The sequence below is a fragment of the Diadema antillarum genome, unplaced genomic scaffold (assembly GCF_040938485.1).
Source record: "Diadema antillarum isolate AM-2024a unplaced genomic scaffold, OU_Dant_1.0 scf00000028, whole genome shotgun sequence".
Classification (NCBI taxonomy): Eukaryota; Metazoa; Echinodermata; class Echinoidea; order Diadematoida; family Diadematidae; genus Diadema; species Diadema antillarum.
The window spans coordinates 5,813,171-5,823,486 of NW_027270917.1; positions in this window are offsets into that span (position 1 = coordinate 5,813,171).

The following is a 10,316-nucleotide window of genomic DNA, read 5'->3' on the forward strand; positions in this document are numbered from 1 at the left end:
TTATCAAAAAATGTGACAATTCAAATTGGTATCGAGAATTTTTGCACGGAGAAAACTATAAAAGCATGCAGTTCTTTAAAATACTTACAGGAAATGCATCTCGAAGACTGACCAAGATGTGACTCAGCTGAAGATACTAGACAAGCTAGGGATACTTAGTAGCTGCTGAATGGTAATGTTTGTAACTGTGTTCACTCCTTTTCAACGTTGGCAACGCGTGAAGTTATAATCACGCACGCGCCCTTAGCTTTGATGTCATAATCTCTTGTGCGCGCAGTGACCTATTTACATACTAGTAAACGATTACTAGTATGAGGGGTGAAAGGACATGTATGCGCATTTAGGGGGAGATGCGCTCGGGAGATGCGCATGGCTACTGTCACAGGTGCACAAAGCGCTGACGTACTAGTACTTAGTAACTGTGTTGCATGCAGAGCAACTTAATTGTTGTAGGACAATGGCAATGACTTTGACAATTACAATGACAATGACAATGACAGGGGACATGGAAGAATAACAACTGATAGAATATACTAGATCAAGCACATGCACTTTATAATTTGCAGTTATAAATGACAAACATTAGTGATAAAAAATTGTTTAAGATATAGGCCTCTTTTTCATACATTATCTGTGCATTAAACAACAGAGAAACTAACACTAATATAGTGATATACCAAGAGAGACAACATATCTTAAGACATGATGGCCTATCAAACAGAAACATGAGAATTTTTTTTTCAAACTCTACTTAATCGCCTCAAATTTTTCATATGATTTTGTCCAGTTGAGAGTAATATGAATTCATGAAAAAAATCATCCGTTCCTGAGCAAAACCCAGACAATAAAAGACCGAGAAAAAGAAACAATCACCATTACAGGATCCTGTAGGTGAAATGACACAAAACACGACATTGGAGTGTTTGGTGAGGAAGATACAGCTGGTACGGTTGCAGGAAACCTGTAATTCCACATCTTACTTTACACAAAGTCTATAGAACTGTGAACAGTGTTATCAAGTTTAATCAAAATATTCCCTATGATTTAAAAATATATCCTCCTTAATTCATTCGATACATTATGCAGAGGCGATTCTGAAACCCTTTCTTAATTCCAACTCTGATAGGCATGCAGAATACCCAATACCCAATTGGTATTCAGTACAAGAGTCCAATCTAGACATTCCACATTTCCAGAACACTTTTCACCATCATCCGCCTGGACTTGTAATATCTTTATCATATAATTGGCGTAAAAATACTAAACTATGGTAAATATGACACTACAGTTTACATATTCCATTTTATATACATGTAGATAATGAATCCTTGCCCCAAAATGCATCACAATTCTCATTAGCGTAAAACATATTTATAATATCATGTTAACTTTCATGGTCCATCCATGTTAATCTGACATTTCAGTGCAACTTTTCATAGACCCAAATCTCACAACCATAAATAGAGCTGAATTGGCACCACGAGCATGTTAAACATTTCACACTGAACATCAACTGGTAAGGATAACTTTCGAGCTTTATACTCTTCGAATTAATAGTGTAAAGCTCTTATTTACAGGCTCAGAGAGGTGCCACCTCCCTGACGGACATTCTCATATTGTAGCTTTGAAAAAAAATACTTACAGGACATGCATCTCGAAGACAAACCAAGATCCAAGCAATAGACACTGAACAAGCTAGGGACAGCTGAAAGATAGTGTGATGTTTGGAAATGTGTTCATTCCTTTTCATCTTTGGCGACGCGTAGGATTATATTACGCGCTTTTAGATGTCATAATCTTAAGTGCGCGCAATGACCTATTTACATAAAATTATTAATGACTTCGTGGTATCATCGTTATGCATTGGCAATAACAACGGTCGACAATGACAATGACAATGGGTTTTTTTATTTTCTTATGTCACCCGAAGTCAGCGTATGGAAGAAAATTTGAACAAACATCGTAACAGATAAAATCAGTTAATACGTTATGAATTATATATAAACAGAAAATGGCATGTTATTCACAAAATATGCAGAATATATGTATACAGAATATACATTGCAAAAGGAAATTGTTCCATTTTATTTATTTTTTTAAATATTTTTGATATATATATATATATATATATATATATATATATCTTTTTTTTGGGGGGGGGGGAGCCGTATACTCGCTTTGAAGATGCGCATGTCCAGCTAGCTAACAAGCTGGCAATCTGACGAGTACATCGGTACGTCTTTTTTTGTATTTGTTTGTTTGTTTTGTTTTGTTTTGTTTTGTTTTGTTTTGGCAGTAAAGAGTACCGAAGTGTGACATCATAGTCATTCGATTATCGAGATGGAAAATGCTGGTTCGAAACAACCTCACGTTACCCGAATATGGATATAATGAACTGTGAACACAACGGTTGCTAACCATGCTCCAACCCGGTTCCAGCCCTCTATCCGAAGCCTTGAACAAGGGCATTTGTATGAAACTATATAGTACTGGTCACTCCGATACTGTCTTGTTGAAAAGGCCTATATATACAGAGCACATCAGGGGAGAGGGATTAGGAGGTCAATTTACATGATTTAGGCCTAAGCAAAGCATTATCATAAGAAAGTACCAGTAGATCAGGCACTATCTTGAAAAAGACAGTGACCAGAAATTTCATTCAAGTACAAGGACTCCGATGAAGGGCCTATGTTCTTGCCTCAGAACCTCGATTTTTAAAGCAATTATTTACCATTTTGCAGGTAAAAACAAAATCCCAGCTTTAGTGCTTCAGAATAGTTCTAAAATATGAGTTTAAACGACCAATGTAAAAATGATAATCAGTATGATCAATGTTAAGTATATTCATAAATATACAAAATGTGAAGAAAAGTTGAAATAAAATCGTTTCTAGAAAAGACTGTGTACAGTTATGGTTTCAAGAAAAATAGTGATATCTCCTTATATTTCAGGCTCTCATATTGCGAAATCTTCATATACATGGTACAGGTCCCGAAGGATGTTTTGTGATACAACTTACCTACACATAATATGCATCAAATGTGATAACTCGAACATTTTTTAATCACTGCTCCCAAAATACATTTGATAAATTGATAGGACAAAATTATCATTAATCATTGTGTCTTCAATTTCAGACTAGAGTAAGAAACGGAGAGAGAGTGAAAGAGAGAGAGAGAGATTATTACTTCGTAAACTGTTATCATGTAGGGTTTATTACATCATTTTCCTTTAAACATCTACCGTTTTCATGAACTCCATCATATAGGCTTGTTCTTAATCATTGTACTCAGTTTCGTTATACACCTGTAGCAAATTTCTTCGATGCTATGCAGTTCCGCTTAATAATTCTATTACCCGTGACGCATCTCTAATAGTTCCTGTGTCTTGGAAACAAAATATTTGCGACTTTAACCGGCAACCATAAGATTAAGTTGATATCCCTTCCTTACCAACGGAAACGGAGTAGGCCTATCCCATACCATGAAAGCTCCGAGAATTAAAAGTCATCAATAATCATTACTGCCTTTTGATTGTAATAGTAGAGCGGTTAAGCCCTCAAAATCACGAGAATTGTGCAAAATTTGACTAAAGTATGAAACTTTCACCAGTGTTAGTACATACCATAAGATTCATTTTAAGATCGGGAGGTAAGTCTGATTTGACCTCTGATGACCTCCAGCGGTCAATGAACTTTAAATATCAGAATATTGATGTTTGGAGGCATTTGTGAATGACAGGCTTAGATCTTGGTTACGCTGCACTAAATATGCATTTGTACTACAAATCTTCTGATTCCACAGGGCATTGACAGGTTTCTACCTTTGACCTCTGATGACCTTTAGAGGTCAATGACCTTAAAATACCATAATATTGATCTGTGATGTTATTAGTTAATGATAAACATGGTTAAGATGTGCAAAACAAGCATATCTGTTTTGCAATGAAACTGTCTTCATATTCCAAAGAGCAAAGACAGGTTTCTAACTCTGACCTCTGGTGACCTTTTAGAGGTCAATGACCTCAAAATATCATAATATTGATCTGTAGTGTCATTAGTTAATGATAAACACGGTTAGGATGTACAAAACAAGCATATACCTGTTTTACAAGAAATTGTCTTCATATTCCAAAAGGCACAGATAAGGCTCTACCTCTGACCTCTGGTGACCTTTAGAGGATGTACAAAACAAACACAATTGTAGAACAGATGGCTACTAGCACGTGTTTATAATAAAGAATGAAATATAATAGAATAGAATAGAATAGGATAGAGAGTAAAGGAAAACAACACTGCAGTCCTTTTCCTAGCCCTTTTTACACTTGTGTTTCTTAACCCGGACTTTCTCTGACCCAGGACTATCGTTAGTCCCGTATCAATTGTTTCAGCTTTTTACACTGGCCAATCAGTCCCGTACTATCTCTTGTCCGGGGCTAAGGAGAAAACTGACCTTTTTACACTCGTATTTCTTAGCCCCGGACTTTCCAAACCACATTAATATTCATGATTACGCTGTGCACTGTACACGTACACGCACGCACCGGCAGCACTTGATTACCTCGTTTCTGATTGGTCAGTGGGGGTCGGACTTCGTCTCCGTTGCTTAGCCCCGGATTATTTTTTCGTTCTGTTTACACTCACTTGCTTGGCACCGCAATTGCGGTGCTAACCCTGCTATTTTGCAGGGCCAGATAGTACGGGATTATCGGTGGGGCTAGCCCACTTTGGCAAAAACGAGTGTAAACAGTGGGCTAAGGATAGTCCCGTACAAGCGGTGGGGCTAAGCCCCCCCCCCCCCCCTTAGCCCCACCTTTGGTACGGGACTAAGCAAAAATTTACAAGTGTAAAAAGCCCTTATGAAACCGTTTATGTTCCTTCCAGCTATTTCCTTTCTTTTGTGTGTGTGTGTCAAAACCACCTCTTCCAAGAAAAGTCTATGGTCATAGGAATTTATGAGTTTGATGTTGGCTACTTTCCCCCGCTAGTGGTCAGCACTCTCCATCCCCAAAGCCCCGCGCCAAATTACGGGGAATGACGTGATGACTTGTTTTTGCCCTCTGATCCCCAAACATAAATGACCCTCTGAGCTGGAAGGTGGCCCTCCTGCCAGAATTTATCCCTCTAATTTAGCATTTATTGTTTAGTGGAGTGGGTCAAACAGGAACTCCAAAGACAAATTCAGGGATAATGACCCAGAACAACGATGACGTTGGTTGCCATAGGACACTAATATTCATTTGGTTTATCATTTTGATATCCAAGAAACAATAAAGTCTTTACCAGTGGTTACAGAGAACAAGTGAATGAAGAAACTAAAAGACAGTGGGCGAGTTAATCAGAAATTGAGATGAATCATAGAAAATTGAGTTTTCACAGAAACGAATAGGAGGAGCAAATTGAACATTTGACCGGTAAGAAATTAATTTCCAGTGAACGCCACACCCCAATGTAAGATTGAGCCAATGAAATGCTTTAGGGAAAGGAAGTTTGTTAGTAAATTAGTTATAAGAAAACATGTCTCAGCCGAGAAATCAGTTAGAGTGGCAAGCACAGTGGGAGCGGTTTCACACTATGTAGTGAAGCAAAGGCTGCAGAGTATTTTGGAATTTTGAGGAACTTTGAGAATAGTTGGAGACCACAGAGATAAAGTCAGGAGTTCCCCTTTCTTGGTACATCATGCCCCCCCCCCCCCCTCCAAGTCAACCAACTAATCTTTATCGACGCCGAATGCACCATCGACCTACGCTGTGAATGTGACGAGGATCTGACTGTCATGACTGAACCGGCGAGCAGCAGGACATTAGGAAAAACTAGGAGTCACGATAGCACAAAACTTTGGTTTACGCCAATTTGGAGTGCAATTACAAACTCCAAATAGTCAACTGGTGTCATCGGAGATGTTGAAGCGCCCTGTCAGACTGATACAAAGTGGAGAGTGATGGTGACGAAGAGAATAGGCCTACTGACAGCGTGACGGCAGACCGCTCTACGGACGGCCCATGCAGTCACACTGACGAGATCGACAATGACATGCAGACGAGGACCTTATTCGTCGATCGAGAGTAATCATTTAAGAGGAATGACTTTAATTTACGTTTGAAGATATTTCAAGAGATGTAGTAGTCTGACATGTTAAGGGGCAAATCATTCTACTCCTTGCAGTCTTGTGAACATCCGCTTGTATATTTAGCGAAAACTGTTCGAGTATCGTGGACAGTGATAAGTAGGCCCCTATAAGTCACTCTGTCGAGTAAATTATATATGAACCAAATGGCTTCTTTTGAACATGTATTGTGTTGAAAAGTTCTTGGTAATTCTTTTCCAGGCAAAATGTGTACATGAAAATTCCGATGTTAAAATGCATGTGATTGGAAATGTAAACAGTATGTGCGAATGCCTCTATTATGTTTCCTGCTATACTTGTTTGTTAGTGGGGAAAAGAAAAGAAAAGAGAAGTCTCGCTCTACCACGACTACATACTACAATGCCTACGGATATCTTTGTTTCACATTGTTAGTGGGGAAAAGAAAAGACAAGAGAGGGTTTGAGTGTCTTATAGGGCCGATAGAGCACTAACAGTAAGTGCAGATTAATTGGCACGCTAAAATGCATGTGATTGGAAATGTAAACAGTATGTGCGAATGCCTCTATTATGTTTCTTGCTATACTTGTTTGTTAGTGGGGAAAAGAAAAGAAAAGAGAAGTCTCGCTCTACCACGACTACATACTACAATGCCTACGGATATCTTTGTTTCACATTGTTAGTGGGGAAAAGAAAAGAAAAGAGAAGTCTCGCTTCATGAGAGATGTTCAGATCCCGCTCGACACCACAACGTCTACGGATGTCTAGGCCGAAGGTGGGTTTGAATGTCTTATAGGGCCGATAGAGCACTAACAGTAAGTGCAGATTAATTGGCACGCTAAAATGCATGTGATGGGAAATGTAAACAGTATGTGCGAATACCTCTATTATGTTTCCTGCTAAACTTGTTTGTTAGTGGGGAAAATAAAATAAAAGAGAAGTCTCGCTCTACCACGACTACATACTACAATGCCTACGGATATCTTTGTTTCACATTGTTAGTGGGGAAAAGAAAAGACAAGAGAGGGTTTGAGTGTCTTATAGGGCCGATAGAGCACTAACAGTAAGTGCAGATTAATTGGCACGCTATCTTTTGAAGAGAAACAATACTTTGTTTCACACAAAATGAAAAAGCAGAAAAAACAACTGATAATCATCCGCTCATGTAAAAGCAAGCAGAAGTTTTTCAAAACATTTCAAGAGGCATATTTGTGAGTTACAGTCTGTTAAACATGCAATATACTCTGAAAAACAAATTGAAGGCCACCTTCAATAGGCCACCTGCAATACAGCCTCGCATTTTCGGAACAGGAACTGATTCCACATAAAATACATAAACATGTATTTTGATTTTTCCATGCATTTTTCCCATATCATTACACACAATCATTACACACGTATACTTGATATGGTGTTCAGCTCACTGTGTGCAGACTGAGCACGACCTGATAATTCAGAACCTCTGCCTGAGAAAGGAGTGTAGAATATCCCGCGATTCAAAAAGAACCTTTCTTATCAGCTCGTGCATCCTGTACTCTATGTGCAATGCACTCATCATAGAGACAAAAGCTTGCCTTCACCCAAACTGTTTAGAAATTGCCATTGGAAGACTCTGATGATCGCATACAGTGGCTGTGGACCTATAAGAACGCTGGTCTGACTACAGGATGTCTATCCAGTTTAGTCGTGGAGGAGATCTGTGTGCCGATCGCGTGCTTCACTGAAGACGCAGATGCTGCCCTGTCTTAAAAGAGATCGAGGGTATAGATCTAGACCAATTTCAGCAGGTTACACTGAATCACCACTTGCTGGCAGAGAGTCTTAACCGGATCATGCAGGTGATATTACCCGCTGCCAGCGTACCCTGATTCACACATATGATGCAAACCGGATGGCGGCATATTGGAAACAACCAATATTTGGGCATGGGGGCACAACTCTTGGCCAGGCCCAAGTGTTAAGGAGTATCGAGCATAAAGAAGACAATTAGAGTAAATAGTAGTTCCACTCCTATTTGGAATTGAGGTTCCTAAACAGGTCATTGAAAAAATGCCCAAAATTGCCTGACGTAATGACCCAAACTTAATTGGATGACAATAGCAAGTTGCAAGACACAGGGTTGCTTCATGTGGAATGCATGTTATGCCTCACAGTATGTCGCCTTCCAAATGGTCCATGACGTCACTGTATGCTCCTGGACCATGAGTCATTCACCGGAACCATACAGCCCACGAGCTTGACACTGACCAACACAGGCCCGCCAGCTGGAAACTAGGTAGCATTGCCCATGAGCTTGACACTTAGGCAAACCAGGCCCATACGAATCCGACACATGGAGGGGGGGGGGGGGGGGGGGGTCGAGGGGGAGGTCCACAAGACCTACACTGAATAGATTAAGCTTTCTGATGTAATACATATATTAATCTCGTGGGCTTTGTTTTCCTCGAGTGTCGAGCTCGCGGACCGCACAGCTTGTGGGCCTATTATATTTGATGCCGAGCTCATTGACCTTGTTTATCTAGTGTTAAGGTCACGGGATGTATGACTCGTGGGCTGCGTAACTCATGGGCTGTACGAGTCGGGTTGTTTGACTCGTGACGTACATCGCTGATGAGGTGGGCCTGTTGTTTTCTGGTTAGCATCTGTCACCCTTTCATCCAGTTCAAGGGACTTTGCCATATGCCTGTTCACAAACTATTAAGCATCAACCCAAAATATGGTACTCCTCTCCCCACCTTCCAGGTTTAAGCGTACAAATTTTGTCCAGTGCAAATTGGATAATGTTGCATATAATTTCATGCAAGCTATAGTCTGCATAACTTACCCAAACAAATATTATATTTGAGGTCACTGCCATCACTGAAGACACGTAAGCTTCATTTCTGAAATAATTGACCGCTCACATTCCTCAGACCTGTTACTATGAACCAATGCTTTAAAGTGGAATGTGCATACATACTTTGATTATAACGTCAAGGCGTGATTTGTACATGATTAAACATTTAGGATTAAACCAATGAAGCCAAACATCAATATTTGCAATCCTACACAAATTTTTAGTGATATTTTAAAAGTCTGACCTCACATTGTCCTTAGAGGTCAAAGTTGGATATACTCAGGGTAATGACCAATGTTCTGTGGAATGAGAAGACACTTCTTATACAATGGAGTATATGCTAATAGCATAATGCATGATTGCACACCAGGTAAACAGTTAACCATTGAATATACATCAAATATCAATATTTTGATATTTTGAGGTCATTGACCTGTCACAGTCCTCAGAAAGGCAGAGACGCGTAAATAATTTCCCTTGATCTGAGGAATAGGAAAAAGATTCAGTTGTAACACAAATTAATTTTTAGGACAGCGTTATGTTTATCATCAACCAATTGCACCAAATATCAACATTCTGATAATTTGAGGTCAATAATTGACCTCTGGAGGTCATTAGAGGTCAAAGGTAGAAACCTGTCAAGGATCTATGGAACATGAAGACAATTCCAATGTAACAAAAATGAGTTTTTAGTACATCATTACCATATTCAACATTAATCAATGACGCAAAATGTCATTTTCTATCAAATTTTGAGGTCATTGACCTCTGGAGGTCATCAGAGGTCAAAGGTAGAAACCTGTCAGGGTTCTATGGAACATGAAGACAATTTCACTGTAACGAAAATGAGTTTTAGTACATCATTACCATATTTAACATTAATCAATGACGAAAAATATCAATTTTTATCAAATTTTGAGGTCATTGACCTTTGGAGGTCATCAGAGGTCAATTCAGACTTACCTCCCGATCTTAAAATGAATCTCGTAACATGTACTAACACTGGTGAAAGTTTCATGCTTTAGTCAAATTTTGCACAATTTTTCGGCTTATCTGCTCTACTACTAGAGTTAACGTCGTGAAATGTCACACACACACACACACACACACACACACATATATATATATATATATATATATATATATATATATATGTTATTTCATATTTGTATTTCTTGTGGGGGGGATTAAAGACGAAAATAAGTAATGACGAGAATGCTAAAGTGAAGAAGAAAATCTTTGATAAGAATGAGTACAAATCGCATCGCGAGGGTCATGGTCTTTGCATTGTCCTTGCAAGGAAAATGTTTATTGATTATTTATAGATATAAGCAGAAAATTCTTTCCTTCACCGTCGTCTCCCTATATTTTCTCTTTTATATGAAACGTTGACAATT